Below are 22833 nucleotides of genomic sequence, written 5' to 3'. Positions count from 1 at the left end.
AGACACACACACACACACACACACACAAACAGAGAGACAGAGACACAGAGAGACAGAGACACACACACACACAGAGAGAGAGAGAGAGAGAGCAAGAGAGAGATTTCATCTGATCTAGCCTTTTGTAAGCACACTCAGTTCTGGTGAAGTAGCCATTTAAAAGGCTTTTCATCACTATATGGAAATTTAACAGTACACAATTAGAATATAATATTTATTTTCCAATATGATATGAGAAAGGACCTTTCCATTATATTCTTCCAGAATCAGGTTCATCAGGTTCAATCATAGATTATTACCAGGAAAAGTATATTTTAAATGCTCTAAGAATTGCTGTTTCATTGTTCAGGCCCATCATTCAATGTAAACGTTACTTTTTTTGTTTAGAAAGGGAAGAAAGTATAAAAATTACATATCAGTAAGGTTGATGATTTATAACAAAGATTCTAGAATGAGGAGATGACTAGTAAATTTCTTCCTTGGCAAAAAGAATCATTTTTTTATTTCAAAAGGAAATGAATGACAAAATCATTTATAGGGAGTTGATAACAAAGATAAATAGGGAGATAATAAGAAAGGACCAAGCTGCCTTTAATGAGTTCAAATCTCCAAGCTGAGATGAGCTATACTTCAGAACCTTAAAAGAACTGGTGGATGTGATTACCAAGTCATTCTCATTGATTTTGGAAAAGAAGAGAGAAATCCTGGCATAGAAAAATTATGGAATCTTCAACCCACAAACCTGCCATCTTGATTTCAATTTCTGGCAAAATTTTGGAATATATTTTAAATGGAAGATTTATGTGAATTTAGGAAGGGAAGCAGTGATTATTAAAAGCATGGTATTCTCAAGAAAAAAGTAATATCTAACTAGACCTGCTTCCTTTTCTTATAAGTGTTATCAGGCATATTAGGGGAATATGTATATTCCTCTGATTAGAGGTTTTTAATATGGACTCTGTGAACTATTTTAATAACTATGTTTCAATATAGTTTCATTTGTATGCTTAAATATTTTATTTTATGTATTTAAAAACTTGATTCTAGAAGAGTTCCACAAAATTCATGAAAATGCCGAAGGGCCTTATTACATACACATGCATAGCCATATTTTAACAAAGCATTTAAGAAACTTTTTCATGCTATTCTTGTAGAGGAAGGAAAGCTATATGAGCTGTAAAATGGTACAGTTTTCTAAGTGCAGAAGTTGTTGAATAGTCAATCTCAAAAAGCAAATGTTTGTTGTCACTTGGAATAAAGTCTCTAGTGGAGTGCCACAAGAATCTGTGTTTGATCTTGTATTCTCTAACATTTGTATAAATGACTTGGATCAAGGTATACACATCGTGTATGTTAAATTTGCAAATGTGTAATGCAAAGAAGGATAACTAAAATGGGGGGAAAAGGTAGGATTCAAAGAGATCTCAACATACTGAAACAATAAATTGAAGGTAAAATAAACTCACAATTCCAAATTTTTCTACTAATTCAACAATTATTTATTGTCTTCTATGACCAAGTTTATATATTAAGTTTGGCGAGTATAAAAAAGATAATAGTTCCTGCCTGTAGAGACCCGCTCTCCATGTATTTCTCATGGGGGTTGGACTCCCCTGTGGAGGGAAGCTGAACGCTGGAAAGCAATGGGCTAACTAAGTTTACAGGCTGGCGAGAGGGAGCCATAGAAGGGGCAGAGAGAGAAGGAACGCAGGACCAAACTTTAGGGTGGTCTCAGCATGTCAGCAGGTCAGCTTCTCCTCAGATGGTCAGAGAGAGTGGCTGAGCTGAACTGATTTGATTGAGGCTTGTAGGAATGGGGGTTGCCGAATGTCAATCAAACAGGCGGCACATCAGAAGTTTGAACGTACCAAAAGGCACCCAATGGTTGCTCAGGACACTTCAGGTGAAGCCTCTCCTTTCCCCCAGTGGCACCAGCTTATACAAGTGCAGGGCTCAGTCCTTGACGTTTCAAAGGACTCGGAGAACTTGTCTGCTAGCTTTCAGATGGCAGGTAGAAGCCGAGACCTGATTCCTAAGTTCCACAAAATGGAAGACCCACCAATCCAAGGATCCAGAAGTCAGTCATGTGAAATATTAGAAACATATCCATAAGGCTGGCCCATGAGCACGTTGCTCATTAGTCAGCCTTTGACTGCACCTTCGCTATCTTCATGGTTTGTTATAACGGAAGCCTTCAGAGTTCTCATTCTACTGAAAGGACACGCAACATGTACACATGTAAGTAAATTCAAATTACATCCTAATTCATACAAAGTGACTTTAAGTGGGAGGGCACTCTGCATTGGGAAAGATCGGACAGGTCTTGGGTGTGAGGAGCAGGAATGAAGTCAATGTTACTGGACGGTGGAGTACGTGAAAGGAGTGAGGGGGAAGAGAGTAGAAAGGCAGAAAGGCTCAGATCTTGAAGGGCTTTGAAAGCCAAGCAGATGGTTAAAACTTGGTCCTGGAGATAATAAGGGGAACTGGAGTTTATCGATTAGGGTAAGGAGTAACACCGTTAAATTAACAAGCATTTATTTAGTGCTTACTATGTGCCAGACTGCACAATTCTGCAGCTCAGACTGGAGTTTTAAGAAGAACAATTTGACCCTAAATGGAGAGTGGTTTGGAATGGGGAGAAACTTGAGGAAGGAAGACCAAATGGCAAGCTATTGCAATATGAAGTATTGTATGAAGTAATGAAAGAAAGAGTGTAATAGCCATGAGGAAGGTTTAGAGGAAAGATGGGGAGAAGTAAATAAGGGAAAGATGTTGTCACAGTAAAATTGACAGACTGGACCACTGACAGGATATAGAGGGAAAGACAGAGTAAGAAATCAAGGAAGATGCCTCTGTTGGAAGACTAGTTGAGTGGGAAAATGGTGGCACCCTCCAGAGTAATAGTGAGGTTAGAAAGAGGGCAGGGTTTGGGGGGAAAGTTGATTTCTGTTTTTGACATGATGAAGTCAAAGTCCTATGACATCAAGTATAAAAAAAATTATTAGCCAAGACACAAAAAGCAAAAACCAAGTCTCCAAGCCAAAAAGAAACTGGTTTTTGAGAGAGGGCTGGTCTCACTATAAAGCTGGACTTTGGTTAGCAACAGAAGGCCTGGGGTCCTGAGAGTGGTCCCCTTCCAGAGCCTTCCAGTCATACAGAGGTGATTTCAGTAATAAAGTGCTATCCAACTCAAGTACATTTTCCAGTGTGTCTTGGTTCCCTATCTTGTTCCTTACGATGACCAGTCATGCCATTGACGTAACCTTTGCCTTTAACATGAATGTACTGCATGCCATGATGATTTAGCAGAGGTTTGTAGAAAGACAGGCTGTACGAACAGTTATGAGGCAGAAACCTGTGGAGTAAACCAGTCTTTGGCCCAGTGTCACATCAGAGCAGATGAGAAGGATGGGTATCTACTTAGCCAACTAGCTACTACGGCCAGTACTAACTAGAGAGTATTTCAGAATCATAGATTCTATAAAACACAATATCAGAATGATAAGGGCTCTGGGATTTCACATTCACACCAATACAAGAAGTCTAAAAGTCAATCAGAGATGCAAGACTAGAGGTTGGAAGAGAGGTTAAGCCTAGACAAGGAAGTCATCTGCTTAGATATAATCACTGAAACAATGGAAGCTGATGAGATCAAGTGAAACAGTATGGAGAGAGAAAAGAAGAGGACCCATGACTGAGCCTTGGAACATTGCTACACACACACACACACACACACACACACACACACACACACATAGTAAGTAGGTGTGACCTGGTTGAAGATCCAGCAAAGAAGACAGAAAAGGTTAATCAGATAGTAGTAGTAGTAGTAGTAGACTCTTGGTGACCGAGAATGACAATTGTCTTTGTGCAGTTTCATCTACAGTGTACCCTCCTGTGGCTTTGGAGTCCAAGGGCTGAGGCGCACAGTTTGTGGCACATGGGGCATGGGACGCCCATTGTTACGGGAGGTGCAGTTGTGGCCTGGTGTCGGCGTTCATGCGCAGCGGCAAGACGTCGCCGTCGTTCATCTTCAAAGGTGGTGGCGGCATGGTGAATGTGGGCTCGCCAGCTGCTTCTGTCAGAGGCAGCGAGTTCTAGTTGTTTTGGTGTCATGCCAACCCACTTCAAGTTGGACTTTAGCTGATCCTTGAATCTTTTCTTTGGTCAGCCTTGTTTCCTGAGTCCAGCTGACAGTTCCCCATAGAATACCTGTCTTGGTATTCGCTGTGGGTCCATGAGGATGACGTGTCCAGACCATCGTAGCTGGACTTTGAGGACCAGGACTTTGATGCTGGTGGAGTTGGCTTTGTTGAGGACTTCCTGGTTGGTGATTTGGTCCTGCCATCACATTGAATATCTTGGCTTTGTGTTGTCAGAGGGTTCCAGAAGTATCACTAAGAAAAGAATAGCTGAGATCCAGAAACTGATTGCACCTAAGACCAAGAAGCAACCCAGAGCTGTTCTTGGAACAATTTGTTTCTGTAGACAATGGATATCCAGATGGTGAAATTACTAAATCTTTTAACAGATCTAACCAGGAATACAGAACCAGAACCTCTGAAACTCAAACCTGAACATCTGTAAGCCTTAACTAAGCTTAAGGAAGGGATTTTATCTGCACCAGCTCTTGGAATATCAGACTATACTAAACCTATTCAATTATTTGTGAATGAGATGAAAGGAATTGCATCTGGTGTACTGACACAGACTTTAGGACAAAGTTATCATCCAATTGGATACTATAGTTGTCAGCTAGATCCAATTGCTGCAGGTACAATTTCTTGTTTAAGGGGTGTAGCTGCTGCAGCTGTGCTAGTTCAGAAGTCATCAGACTTAATTTTGGGATATCCATTGACAGTATTTTGTTCACATCAAATAGAAGCACTAATGAGGATATTTCATACTCAAGCATATTCACACCAATGAATATCTAAGTATGAAATTATACTTCTAGGTAGTGAAAACATCATATTGAAAAGGTGTAGTGTATTAAACCCAGCTACACTTCTTCCTGATTTGCCAAAGAATGGTGAACCATTACATGAATGTTTAGAAGTAGTAGATCTAGTGGATATGCTGAGGATGGATTTAAAAGACACTCCAATCAAAAATCCAGATTTGGTTTTATTCACCGAAAGTTCTTCATATTTGTGAAATGGAATTAGATGTACAGGTGCTGCAGTTGTCACAGAATTTGAGACACTGTGGTATGGATCATTGCCTAGTAACATTAGTGCTCAAAGTGAAGAGTTGGTCACATTAAAGCAAGCATATCCTATGGCTGATGGTAAAAGTGCAAACATTTACACACACTCGCATTATGCTTTTTTGTTTGACATGCTACAGGAAAGATCTGGAAACAATGAGGCATTATTACTGCATCTGGAAAACCAATTGCTCATGCAGAAATAATAACTGAATGTTGGATGCTATCCGGAAGCCTAAACAGCTAGTGGTAATCCATTGTAGAAGCAAAGAGAGTCAGTTGCTAAAGGAAATAATAGAGCTGATATAATTGCTAAATTTGCTGCCAGAAATGCCCCAGTCTATATATTATGAACTTATCAACTATAGAATCTGATGATCTAGAAAAAGCTTATGTAGACTCAGAAATAAAAAAATAGAAAGAGAAATTTGGAATAAGAAAAGAACATGGTAGATGATTAACAGATACAGGAAAGCTGCTGTTACCAAAAGACCTGTATACCTCTTTGTGTCAAGCCATTCACCAAAAAGGTCATTTTGGTACTCAAACTGTAATTGACACCATAAAGAGACAATGGGTTGCTCCTGGAATAAGTACTGTAGTAAATAAGATCTGCTCAAGCTGTTCTGTTTGCCAAAAATTCAATCAAGGAGCATTCAGACAGAAAGGTTTAGGTGGTGGACCTTTAGCATATTGTCCATTTGAGAGTCTGCAGATTGATTACATCAGCATGCAAAAAGCTGGAAGATACAAGTTTTGCGTGGTAATTGTTGATAGATTAACCAAATGGTCTGAAGCTTTTCCATCCAATACAAATACAGCTAGCTTTGTGGTGAAAGTGTTGATTAAGGAAATTATACCTAGATTTGGAGTGCCATTAACAACAGACTGATAAAGGATCGCATTTCACTCATGATATCCTGAAAAGAGTCTATGAGAATCTGGGAATAACACCAAAATATCATGTGCCTTATCACCCACAAAGTTCAGGGCAAGTAGAATGCTTAAATAAGGAAATAAAGGGTATGGTGGGGAAGTTCTGTGTTGAAACTCATCTCAAATGGCCAGAGATTCTTCTCATAGCTTTGTTTTACCTACATATGAGGCCAAGAGCAGATTTACATATATCATTCTATGGAATGCTCTTTGGACATGCTCCACTACAGGTAAAAACTTGTAAGACAGTCTATACATCTCTCTTAGGAGGATATTGTCAACTTGCTTCTTACCTAAGTGCTTCACAACAAAAACTAAAAGAATTACATGATATGGGAGTATTAATTCAAACTTGTCCTTTGGATTATTCTCTTCCTAATTATGAACCAGGAGATATGGTATATGTAAAATTCTTTTGCTAAAACATCAGTAACACAAGAAAATTGGTTAAGTCCTTACACTATTGTGTTGGTATCTGTAAAGGGTAAAATTTGGGTTGTTGACTGAATATATTATACTAGTGGTCGCCAGGGATTAATTCAATCCCAATAAATTACTCAAGTCAGTTTGGGATTTTTATGGTGGTTTTAGTTATAATAGAAGGAAGAAGAGAGAGAGGAAAGGGAAATTGTACTGCTCTGGCAAGCCAGATAGGAGTTGGAGGTCAAGGAAAGGAGGAAAGGAGTAATCAGACACCTTATTACCAAAGTCGCTCAGGGAAGATGCCTCACCAAAACCATGCTGCAAAGCTTCTCCCAGTCACCTCACTGGCAAGCTGCAAACACCAACACCTGACAAGAGCTGCAACCATGCCAAAATACCTCCCAGCGCTCCCTATGCTGCCAACAGAGACCAACATCTCATTGGGCAAGAATGAGAGCGAGAGCCAGCATGAGAGAGCCCAAAGAGAGGAAATAATGTGAAATATATAAACCATTCTTTACATCACTTCCTGCATCTCACATGTAGGTCATATGTCATCCTCCTCAACACTTAATCCTTAAGGAGGAGTGTATACATTCCTGGTTGCTAGAATTCTTGACTAAGCAGAGTGGAGAAAACAAAATTCACATTTCTCCATCTTCAGTGAAAGTTTTGGGTAGAGGTTCCTGGTATCATTGTTCACATATACAATTAGTGCATGGTATAAATAATGAAAATGTACAAATCATTGAAGAAGAAGAAAATGAAGAAGAGATTGCAGAATCATCAGTCAAATTGAGTCTGCAGTCAAAAAGATCATTAAGGAGAGGACCATTCCTGCAGAAGACGAAAGAAGAGAACAATGCAGATGAAGAGGAGAATTCAGAAATTAATGGACATTGTTAAAAGATTGAAAATTTATAAATTTAAAAGACTGTGAAATTTGCAATGAAGAGGATTAGAGGATAAATGGACTAATGAATTTATACTTTGGGGTAATGTATTATAGTACATAATAACATAGCATTTATTCACATACAAACACAAATATATTTACTACTATGGAATGGCAGAAAAATATTCAAAGAGGAGGTGAGAAGAGAAAGAAAGATTCAGAGTAGGGGTAAGTATGTTGCAAACAACAGTAACATAACTCTTACATAACAGTAACACTGACATTAAAATAGCAAAACACCATGCCATAGCAAAAGTAATAACATAATAAAACAGACACAAAACATAAACATGGTTAGGTTACATTGAAACACTACTCAATTGAGTGAAACAATGTATAGTTAGGGTACTAACAGTGTCATAATTAGCTATGGATATGTTATTTACTAACAAAATGTAGTTACATACTTAGATTTAGTTTAGATATAGAAATTTAGTTAAGAGAAGTATTTTGAAGAAGGGATTAGTTAGGTAAAATTAAGTAAGATAAAATAAGAAAATTAAATACTGACTTGTACTACATCATACATTACACAACACAAACAACAATGACATCACATATCAAACAAAATTGTAAATAAATATGTAAATATATGTAAATAGGGTATATAATAGGATTGTAAATTAATTGTATTATAGTATCTGTCTATATGTAAACTACGTGTAAATATGAAGTGTACATAAATGTATATATGTGCATATGTATAGCATATATCTACATATTGTATGTATGTACTATGTGCATATATATATGTAAATTATGTACATAGCTCACTAACATGTATTGTTACATATATATGCATAAGTGAGTTTAATGTTTGGTTTGATTTTCATTGTAAAACTTATGCAATGTTGTGTTTATTGTAATTTTCAAATATTTTTCTATAAGTTTAATGTTAATGTACTGCGATAGTAGTACAATGTTCTGTGTTAGCTGATAAGAGTATTTTAAGTTTGATGTTTGCATGGAAGTTATGTTCATCTTTTGTTTTATCTTATTTGCTGTTTTGATTTTGCTTCTGTTTGACATTTGTGCTTGTTCATTAATTAATTACTTTTCCTTTTTTCCTTGTTAAAATTCCTTAGAGTAGGTTAGTATTAGTTAGAGTAAGATGGCTGAGTGTAGGTTGTTTGTTATTTTGGGTAGATTTTTTAGTTTAGGTAATTGCTAAGTATTTTAGATTGTGCACAAATGCAAAAATAGTGTTTCCAACATGATTTTTGATTTGTGCCAAAGGGGGTAATGTGATAAAGGATGAAAGGTTTGCAAAAACTGAGAAGTGCAAACCTCAGAGTGATTGACAGGAGCATGTGACTAAGGGTCACATGGGAGCCTGAGGCTAGAGATCTGAAGAAAGATTCTATTGCCCAACCGACTTCTTTCCTGGAAGGACCTGAGTTTAAGGCTTGGAAGAAATTTTCTCCTGAGACCAACAGAGGAAAGAAGTTTTTGGATCTGGCTGCTGGCAGCATCAATAAGATGATCTCTGGACCTGTTTGGATATCAACCAACTGAATGGCCCATTTGATTGGACTCCTGGTGTGAGACTTAGATATTGGAAAGTTAATATTTAGCTTAATAAGATAGTTTAGTTTATAGATATTAGCTTTTAAGATAAGTATAAGTATAGTTTACTCCTAAACCCCTGTTCCTTCCTATCCTTCCCAACCAATACATTTGAATTTATTTATATGTTCCCTCTTGTTATTCCTCACCCAAAATCCCATCATAATACTTCTCAGAGAAAAAAAGGAAGCACCTAATAAGGCCTGGCCTAATCAACAAGTTTGACAATATTGACAAAACTGACATATTACAAAAGATTAAATTTCTAGTTTTATTAAGAAACAAAATTACTATGCTTCTCCCATTAATTGAATCAGTTTGTGAGATTTAAAATGGTTGAGGTCTTAAACTGTAGTGATTAAAATAGTGGAAGATATAAATTGTGATAGATATAAGAGAGGGTGAGTAAATTTGACCGCAGAAATATGTTTCACTACAGTGTCTTGGTTTTTAAATCAAATATAAGGTGGTTGCCAGGGAAATATCCCCAATTATTCAAATACCCAAGTCAATTGGGTTTTATAGAGATTTTAATTAACAATTCAATGAGTAATCAAAAAAAGAGAGAGAAAGAAAGGAATAAGTATGAAGGGCCTCAAGCCAATATGGCCTAGACCTGAGTCTTAAGAGAGAAATCAGTTTCTTAACACTCACTTACAAGGTCTGACTAAACAAGGATTCTAGTGACACCAGGCCAGCTCCATCTCAGCTGACTTCACCAGAGAGCCTTCCAGCCAGAGACTGTTCCAAAGGGCCTCTCTCCAGAGCCTCCAGAGGGACAGAGTCCCCTTAGAGGAGCTCCAGGGAGACCTCCTTAGAGATTGTCCTCCAAGAGCTTCCCTTCTCCAGAGCCTCTCTCAAGAGATTCTTCCCAAGCGCTCCTCATCAGAGATCCTCCAAAAGGATTTCTCCAAAAGGATATATCTATCAAGAGATTCTGCTTTTTCTTATATAGGGGTTTTTCTCCCATGTCACCTCCCCTAAGTCCCTACATCTACCAATCACTGTAGACGCCTTCCAAAGGACTGCCCATCTGAATTCCTGCTAAGTCGACCAATCTCCTCAGTAAGTCTGAACCAGTGAAAACACAGCTGAGTCAACTAATCTCATTAAGACAAAACTTGCCCGACCCTTTTAGGTACCTAGCATCTTGTTGTATCAATTCTAAAAACAGGCCTGGCTCAAAGAACTCCTTGCCCCACCATAAGCATGGATCCAAGTACTTTCTTTGTTTAGCAAGGAGGTTTTTTTTTTCCCTAAAGCAGTCTTAAGTACGGTTGGAGTAGAGGTCCTCCCATTTCTGATCCTGGCAAGTTCTCACATCAAAAAGGGGAATGTTTCTCAGTAGGGAATTTGTTCCAATTAAGAATTCCCCGATGGGGAAATTTTTAACATTCACAAGTCTGAGAGATTTCAAGATTTACAAGTTGCAGTATACAGAGGCTAGAAAGAAAAAAAACAGCTATGCACTTAAAAAAAATGAGAAACTATTAAATTTATGGCAGGGTCCTAGGCACTTTGCTGAACATAAAGAAGTATCATAAGTATTCCTTGCGCAATGTCTTAAAACAAAGAATTATCTTCTTTAGTTGGGAACATGGTACATCATTAACATTTTGCTTGATAGCTCTACCCTGAGTGTTATTCTATGGAGAAGATGGGATTTGCATTGATCTGGAAAAGACAACTAGAATATGGATAAAAAAGGATGAGTAAGGGAATAGAACAATCTAGGAAGACAAAAAGGCAAAAAACAAAGGTATGGATATAAGAATGATGACAGCATGTTCAAGGGACAATTGGACCATTCTGCAGGAAGCAAAAGGATTTCTGTTATCAAATGTATTACATTCGATCTTAGCCAAAAGGCCAAGAAGTCTATAATCAAATATAAGGACAAAAAAAGCTAAAGAAAAAGGATAGAGGAACTGATCCAAGGATATAAAAAAGTAGACTTCATTCTCAAAATATTTCTTGTCATAAAATTAACTTCTCTCTATTCATTGAGATTAGTTCTTATGAATAGTGTATGTATATAAAGGTATGACTGGTGATGGACAGTCCTGTTCTATGAGCTACATACTGCGAGGGAGATATGAATGGTTGGTATGATGTTACATACTTGCTATAAAAGATTTCAAGATTTGGTTCCAGAGAAATTATTGGGAATAACACATAGAGAAAGGAATTCCAGAGAATTGATACTTTTGAAAGGCATCCTATTTCTAGGAACTATTCTATCTCTCAGGGTTCTTAAAGTTCTAGAGATTGGTAGAATGACCCTCCTCTGGCTAAGATTGCTCCCTTTCTCCTTCCTTGAGCTGAGATAGTTTCTCTTAATGCTCTCTGCTGCCTCGCGGGCTCTAATGGTATGGAACTGGTTCTCATTTTTTGGTTAGAACAAAAAATAAAGCTGAATTTTATCATTGGGTAGAGACTCACTAAGTCCAAGGTGAATAACTGAAAAAGGGTAGGTGCCCCATGAGCTATTCCAACCCAACCAACAAGTATACTGTTATGCTTTGATGGATAGGGTTTCACTGATATCTGTGCTCTCTCCGTTGATGCAGGTCAAAGATAGTTCCTCCACACTCACTCATATCTTCTGCTTTTAGGTCATCTTTATCCATGAATTCCCACAAATAGTTCATAACAGCATTTCCAATATGCTGGAGCCTACCCTGTGGTTCTTGTACTATCTTGGAAGTAATCTGTGATTATCTTACAATAAAACTTACGTAAATTTCTCCTTAAGGTTGACCACATTGAGGGAGGGCAGAGGAAAAGCAGTTCACATCTTAGTTAAAGTAGTGAAGTGAATCAGTGCACTATCGATGTCATGTATGGGACTGAGAGTGGCTTTCAAAATTCCCTGAGAGAAGCTAGAAGAGTTGGACATCTCACACAGGTGAAAACTCAGGAGGGGAAAGAGCTTGGCGTCATCTGTGACTGCTGAGTTCTTCCCACCTGGGTTTTCCTTCACATGCCTTCAGCAGGCGTTGCTATTTGAAGACAATTTGGGTGTCAAATATACCATAGAGTGAGTGACCTTTTCCCAGCGTTTTTATTCTGTATCATCATGATTGCAAATGCTACATCAAAAGCAGTTTTTACTGAAATTCAGGCTAGCTGAGTGAACAGAAAAATGCTTAAAGCTGAACCTAACTATATTTTATGTGGGATTTATTTATAGATTTGTTGATATTGCCATTTAACTCGATTTCTTTTTGTTTTTGCTGAAATCCTTTGGTGTTCTTCCTTGTTATGGGGCCTTTTTCTTCTACACCTCAATGTGCCATAGCAGAATGTTTCCATCTTAAATCAAAGATCTATCTAGAAATTGAGTGCTTTAGATAGAAAAATGTGCTTAATTTCAACAAAAATTCTAAATGGATCTGCATTTAGTTATTATTTTCTTTGTCCATCCCTTAAAGAATCTAATTTCCAAGTTTCAAATCTGAACTTTTTGGAAATGGGAGCAGGGAGAAAGGGGAAAAATGATTTAAGGGTATCCCCAGATTAGGATGACATTCTCCACAATAAAAGGCTAAGAGTTCTCTGTTGTATTTAGTAGGTCAGTTTCTAATTTGGGTTAAAAACAAGATTATCTTAAAACTGCTGCATCCTTCCTCATCCAGGGTTGTATTTTTATTGAAGTTAATCTTTCTTATTAGTTCCAAAGCAATAATTACAAATTGCTTGGTAGAAATTAAATGCACACATACATCACCGAAAATAAATGGCTATTACTCTTGGGCACATATGATTCAACATAATGAGCCTATAAAGTATATGGTTCCATATTTCTGCCATTTGATCTCTATACCATAAAAGAGATAAAATAATCTACTTTCATTTTTCACAATAAAATAAAAAATAAGTCTTCCCCTGGCTCCCATTCTGAAACCACCTGAAACCATACACATAGTCTTTTCTATTCTTGAATCTGGCTATTATGTCACTCCTCCTCCAGGCTAACCATCCATTTTTTTTTAAATTATGAAATAATCCCAAGGCCTGTCATTATCTAGGCCACTTTCTCTGGATGCTTTTTAGCTAATCAATGTTTGCTCTTCCTAAAATGTGGTGGCCAAAATTGAACACGATATTCCAGGTATAGTCTGTTAAGGCAAAGTATAATGATATTATCGTCTCTATTTCTCTTAATAAAATCTAAATTACACTCTCATGGCTTTAATGATCATCGATTATCTATCTATCTACCTATCTATCTATCTATCAGTCTATCTATCTGTCTATCTGTCTGTCTGTCTGTCTGTCCATCTGTCTGTGTGTCTGTCTGTCTGTCTATCTATCTATGATTCATAAATGTATGTCTACTTGTAACTTATCCCAAAGTGGCTGTTGTGATTTATCCATCTAAACATCCCACTGGTACTTCAAACTAAGCCCCAAACAGAATTTATCACATCCCTGCCCTCAAATAGCTTATATATTAGGGAGAAAGAGAGTATACACTTATGTAGCTTTATGGCGAGGAAACATAAATTAGTTATAAAGTAACCATGCAGGTGAAGATATTGGCATCCATTAGGACCAGCAAAGAACTCTAGTTTCTTGCAGAATCATCTTGCAGAAGATGGTTCTAAAGCTTTGTCTTTAAGGAAATTAGGGGTTCCAAAAGGTGGAGGGAGAGCTTCGTAGGAATAGGGGATACCTCATGCAAAGATAATGAGATAGGATCATGTGTTTGGATCAAAGAATGCATGGAGAAATAATGTAAAATAAGGCTAGACAAAGAAATTATGACTAGATGTTCAAAGAACTTTCCAGACCTTCTCATGGCTTATGATTCCATTTACTTTCCTCTTTAAATGGTGGATATTTGATTTTAGAAGTTACAGGCAGAAGCGTGCTGGTTTATATTAACAAATGACAAGTAAAAACAACCTAATAAGGTACTCCCATCACTCTTCAGTTTAATCCGTATTCATCATCTTTTCTCCATCACCTTTGTAAACCTAGACATTCAATAAGTCAAGGGATGCCAACTCACACAGAAAATTGAACAATCGGTTCTCAAGAGCCAGCTTAAAATGATTCTGGCCGACTTCTGGACAAAGGGATCCAATGAGTTTCCTGAGGGGGTGGACACAGAGTGCTGTGGTTTCCTGTGCTTTAGGGAAATCCCTGTGACAGTTGATTAGAGGATTGATTGCAAAGGGTTAGGACTAGAGGCAAGGAGGCCAAGGACTTCTACTATAGTCCAAAGGTCAAAATATGAAGGCTTCAATTAGGGCAGTCGCTCTATAAACCTATAGAAGGACTTACATGAGACTGAATTTATTGAGATAGAAATGATAAGTTTTGCCAACTGACTGGCCATGAGAGATGCCCGAGTGTGAAGCGCCGAGTATGACACTGAAATTAGGAATCTGGATGGTTGGATGGATGGTAGCCTCTTGACAGAAAGAATTTAAAAGGAGGTGGATTGGGGGGAAATATAAAATCGAAATAGAAATATCAGGTTAAGATACTTGTGCATCTGAAGCACAGCTATCTTGACTGATAGTTGCTTCAGCTGCCCACAACATCTAGACCTGGACTTTGGCTAGGTTTCAGTTCATTCCAGTTCCTTCTCACCAATGGACACACTGTGATGCTCAGAAAAGATGTCCTGGAGAACTTAGCTTTTTTCATGCAAACATCCCTGTAGATCCCCTTCCTAGTTATAAAATATTAATGAAATCACATCTGTCAGTAAAGCATTTCTGAGGGAGATGCAGCATGTTTCAGGCCAGTCAAAACAACACCATCTCTATCACTCTCTAATCAAGCATCTGTCCTCAGATCCTGATGGAGACAGCCCAGGAACATGAACCCTAGCAACTCGGGAACAATGAATGCTTCCAACCCAGTGCCCTTGCCTATCATCCAGGGAAGCAGCCTCTGCTCCTGTAAGTGCTACACCAACTAAAGCCCGGAAAGTTCAGCATCAGACATTTACCTTTTAGAAATGAAGATATCATTTCAAGAGAGGCATTAACTTTTCTTTTGCTGCTGCATCCTAAGGATGGGATCTTTTACATCAGACTTGAAGTTGAAATTTTCCATATATAGTTTCTCTTATTAGAATGTAAACTCTTGGGGACAGGGATTGTTTTACTTTTCTATTTGTATGCCCATCACTTATTACAGTGTTTTACTATATAGTCGTTAATTAGTAAATGCTTTATTCATTCATTCATTCATTGATCCTGAAAGCTTATCCGTTTACTCCCCTGATTCCATTCATCATCCCCAAATAAAAGCCAGAATGGCCTTCCCTATCTACTGACTCCCTATATGTGTATTATCCTCTTTTAGCAGAATGTTAAGTTTCTTAAAAACAGGGGCATATATTTACTTTTTTAAAAATCCCTTTCTCCTAGCACAGTACACGGCACATAGCAAACACAAATACTTTTTTCATTCATTCAATCAATCCATTTGAAATGTCTATTATCTTTGGTATTCCTCATTTCCAGTCCAGAGCCTTGTGCATTGTATGGGCTTAATAAATGTTTGTTGAATTCAATTGAGCAAACAAAAGTAAATTTATGTTGAATAATTTTCAGAAATAAGACTCAGGGAAAACAGATCCTCAATGTTTTCATAACAAAACAGACAATAGTTTAAAGGATTCTCTGAAGGGGGAAAAAAAAAGACTACATGCAGGGTTTAAGAGGCATCTTATTGTTTGTATGTTTGTGCCTGAAGATAAACAATTTGATTTTGAATGTCTTAAAGAATTTTTACTAGTGCTGGCTGGCAGTTTGCTAATATTTAGTGTAATAGGACTAGCAAATTTCCATATCCATTCTGGGTGCTTGGGGAACTTATGTAAACAAAGAATGAAGCCAGAATAAAGGCACAGGCAGTGTAATTAGGTAAAAGAATTATTAGGCTTAAGTAAAGTTGGCTGAAGAATTTTGCAAGTTTGTTTTCTTTTTCTTCTTTGAGCAAAAGCACCTACATTTTTTCTCCCTTTCACTGGGAATAACCAAGAAAGAGTAGCTTGTGCTTACTTTAGGCCACTGATGGTGAGCCTATGGCATGGGTGCCAAAAATGGCATACAGAGCCCTCTCTGCAGGCATGCGGCCACCCTCCCCCAACTCCACCTAGTTTGTTACTAGAAAGGCAGAGGGACTTGGGCAGAGCTTTCCCCTGCTCCACTGTGCCTGACATTTTTTCACATCACCTGACCCTAACAATCCAATGGGAATGCACAGGGGCAGCTCACAGGCAGTAGAGCTGGAGGGGAGTAGACTGCTTGGGTCACTCCCCCGCATCCCTCTCTACACTCACTGAGGACATTCCTCACTTCACCTACCACTCTGCATAGAAGCCCAGTGGGATAGCTTTCTCCCTCCCCTCTGTGGGGTAAGGGAGTGTGTGTGCCCAGCACTTGGTGAGGAATATAGGCATGGCATGTGGTCACTGGGGGAGATGGGCAGGTACTTGGTCTGGGGGTGGGGGTGGGGGCAGGGCCTGGCATTCCATTTCTAAAAGGTTCGCCATCACTGCTTTAGGCTATGCTTCTTTACTATCCATTCACATCTCAGTCATGATTGCTTTTTTGATCTTCCCAAATATCATGAAAGTTCTAAGTGAGCAGGAACTGTTTTCTTTTTTACTTTGGATCCCTAGTGCCTAGAACTATACCTCTAACATAGTAGGTGCCAAATAGATCCTTGTTAACCAATTGACTAAAGTTTTTAAAAACATTTTTATTTAAAATATTTTCCATGGTTACATGATTCATGATTTTTCCCACCCCTCTTCCCTCCCCCATCCCGGAGCTGACAAGCAGTGCCACTGGGTTATACATGGATCATTGTTCAAAATCTGTTTCCATGTTATTCATATTTGCGACTGATCTTTTAACATCAAAACCCTAATCATATCCCCAATTGAACTATGTGATTGATCATTTTTTCCTGAGTTTCTGCTCCCACAGTTCTTTCTCTGGATGTGGATAGAGTTCTTTTTCACAAGTCCTTCTGGATTGTCCTGGGTCATTGCATTGCTGCTAGTAGAGAAGTCCGTTATGTTCTATTGTACCACAGTGTATCCATCTCTGTGTACAATGTTCTACTGTTTCTGCTCCTTTGGCTCTGCATCACTTCCTGGAGGTCATCCCAGTTCACATGGAATCCCTCCAGTTCATCATTCCTTTGAGCACTAGAGTATTCCATCACCAACATATTCCACAATGTGTTCAGTCATTCCCCAATTGAAGGGCATCCCCTCATTTTCCAATTTTTTGACACCACACTGAGCTCAGCTATGAATATTCTTGTACAAGTCTTTTCCCTTATGATCTCTTTGGGGTACAAACGCAGCACTGCTATGGCTGGATCAAGGGGCAGACAGTCTTTTAGTGCCCTTTGGGCATAGTTCCAAATTGCCCTCCAGAATGGATGGACTACTTCACAGCTCTTACCAATAGTGTATTAGTTTGACTTAAAGTTTTAAAGAAAGTTGCCCAATAGTTTGCCCAGGGATACCTACCCAATATATATCATAGAAAATGCTTTAATCTGTCTTCTGAATTTAAAGGCTATAATGCTACTATACTGGTGTTTTGTTCCATGACCTTCATTAAAAAATAACAACAAAGACATGTTGTGAACCTCCCAGGGTGATTTAATATAGTATTTGAAATGGTCTTTTATAAGTTAAATTAAATAGCTACAATGATAACTCTTTCTCCAAAAGCTCCAAATTAAATTTTACATTATAAAGTTCTACAATATGAAATTTATCTGACCTATAATTTTGAAAACTAAATATAAAATCATTTTATAATTATAAAGTAATTAAAAATTACTTTGAACAAAATTATAATTACACTAATTTTAAAAATATTCACAAAACTATTATAAAACAACTAATTATGAAATAAGTTTAAGTATTATCTGGGACATTCTTTAAGAATTAAAAAAGTAATCTAGCAAGAGTTCATATTCCTACTATAATCTATAAAAGATTTCACATTAAATTCTTTATTTTCCAAATTTTGTTGAATGTGTAACTTGGAAGATGTTTGAAATAACATCACAAAACATTTTTATGTTGGATTTCTTTATTTGAACAAAGGTTGGCAATATTTAGCTTAACACCAGATGAATACAGTCTTAAATATGGTTCTGTCTTGTTTCCTTCTATATTTCACTTAAAATAAGAATAGTGAAAATGCTCACTCACAAATATATAGTAAAAAGTGCTAGAAAAATTTACATGTCCTCTTGCTGAAAGATTAAAAGTTATTTTTAGTTTTTAGCCACCTAATCCATTGACAAAAATGAATAGTTAGTTATGATATGAAATACTTAATTTTTCTCTTGGGTAATAATACAAATTTATATTGAATGAAAAATATAATTAAAGTGCAATTACATAGTTGATGTATTTTATATATAAATTAATCTTTGTTTAGATCTGACTTTCTTCTCTTTTACCACTGGCACACTGACAACACTCAAATGTTGTCAAAAAGTTCATTTGAATATTTAACTGGTTAAGCAGAGGATAAGTTAGAATTGTTAAAAAAAAAAAGCCGATTACTAGGAAAAAAAAGCAATATAAGGGTTATTTCTGCAAAACATTTGTGATCTGGGTTGGCTTCAGGGGAATTTGTAATATACAATCATCATGATCATGGTTTTCAAACAACCTGTGGAGGTGCAAGATGATTATGTTTAGTGATCAACTGGGGAGACTAGTCTCCTAATCATCATCAGGGGGGATTGTGAACTTTAGATTACTCCACCCTACTTAGTCTAACAAAAACAGTTATGTCTACAACTATACTTAAGGATTAAGTATTTAGGAGGATGGTCTATGACAAACATGTGCTAGCAAATGACAAATCAGAAACTGACAGACCCCTGGGCTGTCCTAAGTCAAGCTTAAGGTACATGGGAGATGCAGGAAAGTTATGTAAAAACCGTCTATATATTTCATGTCACAGCTCTCTGGCCTCTTTTCGCGGAGAAGTGGCTCTGGTGGCAACTTGCTGAGCATTTTGGCATCTTGGAGTGGCAGCAGCAATTGTTCAGGGTTGGCGGTGAGTTTCCCTTGATACTATACTGGGAGAAGCTTAGTAGCCTGGTTCAGGTGAGGTATCTTCACTGAGCTCTCTCAGAGTTTAGGTTGATTCTTTTCTCCTTTACCTTCCAAACACTATCCTCTTGGGAAAGCCTCTAATCTTCTTCAAAGACCTCGTGGCGGAGGTCTTTGAACTCCCCCTGGCACAGGCCAGGCAGGAGAAATCCTATACCCTCTCTTTCTCTTCTCCTTAATTCTTTCCCTCTATATTAATTAAAATCACCATAAATTTCCAAACTGACTTGGATATTTTATTGGGATTTTCTCTGGTGACCAAATTAATTTAGATTAAGTCACAACCCTAAAATTACCCTTACACTTGACATTTGTACTATTTATAGGAATGCAAGTATTTATAACAGTTTGTTCACATGACTACATGGTGAATAAGGTATGGTCACAAATAGAAACAAGTCTCATGTAGCATGCAGAACAAAAATGAACATGTTCACACATATGACCATCCACTGAGAATAGGTCTATGTTTACCTATTGACCCTTGTGGTGATGTAGAAACAGTCTGATCCTAGATTGAGAAACTCTAAGAACATGTGCTTAGTCAGAAGCAGGCAGGCTTTGGTGAAATTGTTGCACAAACACCGAATCATTGTTTGCATGAGCGTGATGTTTTCAAGTTACTACAAGAACACATCTAGAATGTTTGCAGCAAAAGCGACTTACGTGTCTTAAAGGAAACCTGCATTTATAACTGAATGATTGTTAACTGCTTATACTACCATTCAATTTTGGTGTAAATTCCATGGACCATTGTCATTTGGAGGTCCTCGAGCCACTAAATGAAAACTACATACATTATGTATTTCTTCTGTGTTTGCAGCTTTGCAAATGTCACTTGTTGCTTCATGGTTTAAGAAAAATGACATTAAATTTATGCATAATAAATGTGTAATAAAATAACCTGACAAGATGAGAAGTTTTTTGTTTGCCAGGCAGATGGCATTTGACTTACTAAACGGGGTAAGTCTGAATATGGAGGATCTCTAAAAGTATTCATTCAAAGGTTGAATTCATGAAGTGATCCAAGCTAAATTCACACGGTCAATTCTCTTACCTAAGGCTGAAGTTCCTTCGACTGTTATATGCTCTTAGTCAACACGATATTAAAGGGGGTAAAAGAGATGCTAATATTTGATAAGACATATGAATAGGTTCAATTTGATCTAATCATATGCTTTTCCATGTAGAGAACTTTTCCATATATAGAACAGTTTTCACCAACTGCCCAAGGCTGATTCCAATGAACTATTATAAGCATTGAAATACATTCCTAAAGACTCTTTGTCAGGATGGGAAAATCCAATCAAATCCTACTATTCTAAAGAACACTTTAAATCTCACCTTTGAAAAATGAAATCTCTACTTTATAAGAAAAATATTCCAATTTTGTCAATAACTCTATCATGTTCAACGAAAGATTGAAACAGCCTTTATTCCTCACTTACTGTGCCAAGCTCTGGTGCTCTAGGTACAAAAGTGAGCCAGCTCTTGGTCAAAGGGATAAAGAGTAGAGCTACAGAAGAGCTCATGAATCCCAATACACTTTCTAATAGTTTATGTGGAAGGAGGCAGGCTGGGGGGAGCCCATGACATCTCCATGGGAAGCGTAGCTGGGGCTGACCAGACCTAACAGGCCATGTAACTAGGGACACCAGTTGTGCTGAGAAAGAAGTCCAGAACTGAGAGGACGAAGACTCTCAGACCTCTGAAGATCTCTGAAGACATCAAGGTCTGGATTCTTGGGGATGGGCAGTGGCAAGAGGGCAGAAGGGGAAGGAACATTAAAAATAACCTCATTTGACCTGGAAACTCTGGATTTTGTCTATGATGTTCCTGGAGAGTTTTACTTGGGATTTCTTTCAAGAGATGAATATGTAGAACATACCCACAGATGCTTATACAAATAGTTAATTTTGTAAAAGGGGATTTTTTTTCTCTTAACTTCATCAAGTCCTTGTTGTGCTCCACCCTCTTAACTTAATCAGGCAGGAACTGAGGATTCTTTTGATGAAAGTTCACAGCCTCAGGAAGACTGGAAGGCAGATCTGCCCTCTGGACAGTGTCAGGGAAATCAATTGGTTCCTAAGATGTGTTAGACTAGCCCACAGTGAAAGGAAGGAGAAAGGAGAGAGACTGGAAGGGATATGGAGAAAAACTGCTTCTCAAAAAGCTGGCAGAGGGCATTCTGATTTATTTCTGCAGCCTTTGTGGCTCTCGAGGAGGGAGGGCATCTGCCTTGGTGTCTCTGAGTTGGTGGCTTGGGCTGAAGAGACTCTCACCTTGAGCTCAGGACTTGAGGGAGCCCTTGTGGGGGTTGAGCTGGATTTCTTCAGACGGGCAATTGTCTGGTGTTCAGCTAGGCAATATCTTCTACCCACTTCATACATTTCCCCCTTAACTATCTCTACTTTGCTGTAATAAAGCTATTAAAGCTGCTTTTTGATTTATGAGTTAATTATTATAAATACTGACCACAATAATTTTTTAAATTCTTAGATGTCAAACTCAATTTAATTATTACAATCTCAACTGATAGCTTATTAATTAAATATTAAGGACCACATGAAAGAACGGAGATGAAGTCTGTTTTCCTCAATGCTAGTGCAAATACTACAAATCTTCTACTAAGAGAACATTCTAAGAAATTCTAATAAAGGGGAGGGGGGTGATATAAGCATCGCTTAGAAACCACAATGTCTTCAGGGTCCCAGAAAAGTCAAATAACAGGGAAGGCTCAAGGATGAATTTTTTGTTTATGATGATCTTAAGAGAAGAAAAGGGGGGGGGGTGAATGGATTTACCAGGAAAGGAGAAATGGAGACTTAAATCTCGTATAATCAAGGGGGTGAATGCAGAAATTTATACAAAACAGCAAGGGCTGAAGGAATTGGACATCTGATCAATTTCAGTTTAATCTAGACTTGTAAAAAAGGTAGAACACACACAAACACACAGATACAATAAGAATTTATTGTAGAAATACATTCAATGGCACATGGAAACAAGTAATAATTAAGAGGGAGAAGAGAAGAATAAGAAGGGTAGATCTAAGGAGGGATTAGTTATAGTCAAAATTAAACTTTTGTTCAGAGGAAGGATTGTGAGGAAGAATTCAAGTGTAAGAAGCCCTAATTTTGGATTGATCAGAGGAAGAAGAGTGAAAGGGGAGTGGAAACTGTTTGCACTACGTACAGGGCAGAGCATATTCCGGTATCATTTTACTTTTCTTCTTTGTAAAAGAAGTGTGGAGTGAAACAGAAGAAAATGCATGAGAATGAAACACAGAGAAATATAGAAAATTTAAAATGTTTTGAACAAAGTCAATATAACTGAGACTAGAAGGGAAACGGTGGACAGTGGCAAAAATCTGTAGAAAATTTCTAATAAAAATCTAATTTCCAAGATGTAGAAGGACTGATTCAAATAATAATGAATAAGAAGAAAGTCATTCCTCAATTAGTAGTCAAAGGATAGAAATAGACAGTTTTCAAGGGAAGAATTACAAGTTAGCTAGTCTTATGAAAAAGTGTTCTGAAAGTATTAATAATTAGAAAATTGCAAATGGAAGTAACAGCAGTTCCAGTTCATATCCGTGAGTTTGACGAAATTAAC

The sequence above is a fragment of the Monodelphis domestica genome, chromosome 8 (assembly GCF_027887165.1).
Source record: "Monodelphis domestica isolate mMonDom1 chromosome 8, mMonDom1.pri, whole genome shotgun sequence".
Lineage (NCBI taxonomy): Eukaryota > Metazoa > Chordata > Mammalia > Didelphimorphia > Didelphidae > Monodelphis > Monodelphis domestica.
This window is presented reverse-complemented; position numbering follows the sequence as displayed.